The 4344-nt window shown below is 40.2% G+C and overlaps 1 pseudogene; it reads left to right on the top strand.

Annotated features, from left to right (window-relative positions):
- Positions 1-2701: 2701 nt before the first annotated feature.
- Positions 2702-3712, top strand: LOC129509058 (farnesyl pyrophosphate synthase-like; annotated as a pseudogene).
- The last annotated feature ends 632 nt before the right edge of the window (positions 3713-4344 follow it).

Here is a 4344-nt window from a genome sequence, read left to right as displayed (position 1 = left end):
CCATTCAATCCTTAAGACAGCGTGACAGCCACAAAGCAAGCTGTATTTATTGCTGTTGGCATTAGTCCAAGTCTCCAGGGCTAGCTTATGTCTGTTCTAACATTCTTTACCAAGGGTCATCAGCTGTAGAAGCAGAGGGTTAATTTTCTAGCCCTTGTTTTTCTATCATGATGGTGGAGATAAATGTCATATACTAAAAATGAGCACAGGGAGCTCCCCTTCTCAAGATATCTCCTGTGGACTTTATGCCAATCGCATTCATGTGGCAAATAAGCAGCTCTTGGAAATGAGTACTTTTGGATGGAAAGGTCAGAACTAGTGTAACTAAACCAACATGAGTTTGATCCTTAGTCAGTCAGACACTGCATAAGACTGAGTTGTGATAGGAAGAAAACTTTATTTGCAGCAAATAAGATCACCGGCAATGGCTTCCAAAGCCATGACTCCCTGAAGCAAGGGTGGTTGAGTTCCTCTTTTTATTTAGGGTTAGAATGGAATTTATATATATATATATATATATATATATATATATATATATATAATCTTATTTATTTTTTATTTCAATTTAATTAACATGTAATGTATTATTAGTTTCAGGGGTAGAATTTAGTGATTCACCACTACTCATTACATCACGTGCCCTCCTTAATGCCTGTCACCCAGTTACCCTATCTCCCTCACCTCTCCTCCAGTAACCCTCAGTTTGTTCCCTATGCTTAAGAATCTCTCAGGGTTTACCTCCCTCTCTGTTTTCATCTTATTGTTCCTTTCCACTTCCCACATGCTCATCTGTTTTTTTTCTTAAAGTCCACAAATGAGTGGAACCATATGATAATTTGTCTTTCTCTGATTGATTTATTTGCCTAGCATAATATTCTCTAGTTTCACCCGCATCATTACAGATGGTTAAGATTTCATTCTTTTTGATGGCTGAGTAATATTCCATTTGTGTGTGTGTGTGCATGCACACATGTATGCTTATAACCCATATCTTCATTCATCTGTTGATGTACATAGGGTTCTTTCCATATTTTTCCTGCCTCATGAGGTATGTCTGTATTGCAATATACTTCCCTCTTAGGACCACCTTTGCTTATCCCAAAGGTTTTGAATGGTTGTGTTTTCATTTTCATTTGTTTCCATATATTTTTTAATTTCTTCTTTGATTTCCATTCATTCTTTAGTAGCATGTTTATCCTTCATGTATTTGTGGTCATTCCAAATTTTTTCCTGTGGTTGGCTTCAGGTTTCATAACATTGTGTTCAGAAGATATGCATGGTGTGATCTCAGTCTTTTTTTTTCACTTGTTGAGGCCTGATTTGTGAACTAGTATGTGATCTATTCTGGAGAATATCCCATGTACACTGTATAAGGATATGTATTATGCTACTTTAGGATAAAATGCTCTGAATATATCTGTTAAGTCCATCTGGCCTAGTGTGTCTTTCAAAGTTATTGTTTCCTTGTTGATCTTCTGCTTAGATGATCTGTCATTGCTATGAGTTCCTGTAGATTATCTCTGTTTTCTAGTCTTTGTTAATTTTGGTCTCTCTGTTCAAAGGTCCCCTTTAATATTTCTTGCACGACTGGTCTAATGTTCTCAAATTCCTTTAGGATCATCCCCACCCCCCCTCTTTATCTCTCCTTCTATTCTGAATGACAGGTTTGCTAGATAAATTTCTTGGATGTATATTTTTCCCTTTTAGCACATTTCTGGCCTGCCAGGTCTCTGTGAACAGGTCTGCTGCCAGCCTTATGTGTCTCCCCTTGTAGGTTAGGGATCTCTTATCTCGAGTTGCTTTTAGAATTTTCTCTTTATCTTTGTAATTTGCACGTTTCACTATAATATGTCATGGGTTGGGCCTATTTTTGTTGATTTTGAGGGGAGTTTTCTGTGCCTCTTAAACTTTAATCCCTGTTTCCTTCCCCAGATTTGAGAAGTTTTCAACTTTAATTTGTGCAAATAAAACTTCTGCCCCCTTTTCCCCCACTCTACCTCTGGAAGTCCTGTAATATGGATATTATTTTGCTTTATGAAGTCACTGAGTTCCCTAAGTCTAACTTCGTGATCTAATAGTTTTTTTTCCCCTTCTTCTTTTCAGCTTCATTGTTTTCTGCAATTTCATCTACTTTTTCACTGTTTTGCTCTTCTGCTTCATTCACACTCATTTTTATGGCCTCCAATTGGGATGCATCTTGGTTGTAACATTTTTAATTTCAGCCTGACTAGATTTTAGTTCTTTTATTCCTACAGTAAGAGATTCTCTAGTGTCTTCTATAGTTTTCTCAAGCCCTACTAATATCCTTATAATCATTGTTTTAAATTCTAGTTCAGACATCTTACTTATATCCATATAAATCCCTGGCTGGGAGTACTACCTCCTCCTCTTTCTTTTGGGGTGAATTTCTCTGTCTCATCATTTTGCCCAGAAAAGAAAAGAAGAGAAAAAAAGAGAAAACAATGAAACAACAACAGCAAACTAAATCCTAAGTATGTTTTGGTCTGCTTGTTAAAAGAAACTAGATCTCAAAATAAGAAAGAAAGAAAAGTGTGTGTGTGTGTGTGTGTGTGTGTGTGTATACACATACATATATATGTATATATACATATATATATGATGAAATATATGATGAAAGGAAACAAATAATAAAAATATAAAATATACATAAAAATAAAAATTAGTAGAGCTGGCATCCAGGAGCAGAATGAATAGAGACCAGAAGTTGGACGCTTATGCCCAAGCAAGGCAGGATTTCATCCAGCACTTCCCCCAGATTGTCAAGATGCTGACCGAGGATGGCATGGGCCACCTAGAGATGGGAGATGCCATTGCCCAGCTCAAGGAAGTCTTGGAGTACAATGATGTTGGAGGCAAGTACCAGCAGTGTTTGACAGTGTTGATAGCATTTCAGGAGCTGGTGGAGCCCAGGATGCAGGATGCTGCTAGTCTGCAGTGAGCCCTGACTGTGGGCTGGTGTGTGGAGCTGCCCCAGGCTTTCTTCCTGGTGCCAGATGACATCATGGACTCGTCTCTCACCCAACAGGGGCAGTTCTGTTGGTATCAGAAGCCAGGCAGAGGCTTGGATGCCATCAATGATGCTTTGCTTCTGGAAGCATGTATCATATTACCTGGACCTGATTGAGCTTTTCCTCCAGAGTTCCTACCAGACTGAGATTGGACAGACCCTGGACCTCATCACCTCCCCACAGGGAAGCAGGTTCACTGAGAAGAGGTACAAGTCTATTGTCAAGTGCAAGATGGCCTTCTACTCGTTATATCTTCCCATGGCTGCTGCCATGTATATGTAAGGCATCGATGGGGAGAAAGAGCATGCCAATGCTAAGAAGATCCTGCTGGATATGGGGGAGTTCTTTCAGATTCAGGATGATTTCCTGGATCTCTTTGGGGATCCCAGTGTGATGGGTAAGATTGGCACAGATATTCAGGACAACAAGTGCAGCTGGGTGGTGGTTCAGTGTCTGAAGCAGGCATCTCCAAAGGAGTGGAAGGAGAATTATGGGCAGAAGGAGGCAGAGAAGGTGGCCCAGGTGAAGGTGCTGTAGGAGGAGCTGAACCTGCTGGCCAATTTCACCCAGTATGAGGAAGACAGCTACAGCCATCTTATGAGCTCATCGAGCAGTGTGCCTTGCCCTTGCCCCCAGCCATCTTCTTGGGCCTTGTGCACAATATCTTCAAGAGGAAAAAGTGACCTAGACACTGCAAGTGTGGGGCGGGGCAGCTCTCAATAAATTGTCCACTCTTGAAAAAATTTAAATAAATAATAAAATAGAATAAAATAAAAATTAAGGGGACCTAGGTGGCACAGTTGGTTGAGCATCTGACTTGGTTTCAGCTCAGGTCATGATCTCAGGGTCCTGGGATCAAGTCTTGCATTAGGCTTCACACTGTGGAGTCTGCTTGGGATTCTCTTTTCCTCTCCCTCTGCCCCTCCTGCCTGTGCTATCTCTCTAAAATAAGCACATCTTTTTAAAAGTAAATAAATAAAAATTAAAAAGGAATAAATAATTGAAAAAATAAAACAACTGAAACATTTATAATTAATAACTAATGAAAAATGTACAAAGGAAGCTAGATACTATTTTCCCCCAGAGCTGAACTTTTGCAACCCTCTATGATCAGTAAATTATGTGCAAGCTGGACTTAGGGGAGAGGGGCCTGTTGCATTGATTCTCAGATGGACTTGCCCTAGTGGAAATGTGCCTCCAGTGTAAAGGGAGGCAGAGCTTGGTCTAAGGGGCTCTGGACTCCACTAGGTGGCATTGTTTTGCTCCCTGAAAGCTTTCAGTACTGAGGGGTGGGATGAATATAGTGATGCCCCAC

Source organism: Nyctereutes procyonoides, unplaced genomic scaffold (assembly GCF_905146905.1).
Source record: "Nyctereutes procyonoides isolate TBG_1078 unplaced genomic scaffold, NYPRO_anot_genome, whole genome shotgun sequence".
Lineage (NCBI taxonomy): Eukaryota > Metazoa > Chordata > Mammalia > Carnivora > Canidae > Nyctereutes > Nyctereutes procyonoides.
Note: the sequence above shows the minus strand (reverse complement) of the source record. Positions and strands in the feature narration are given on the sequence as shown.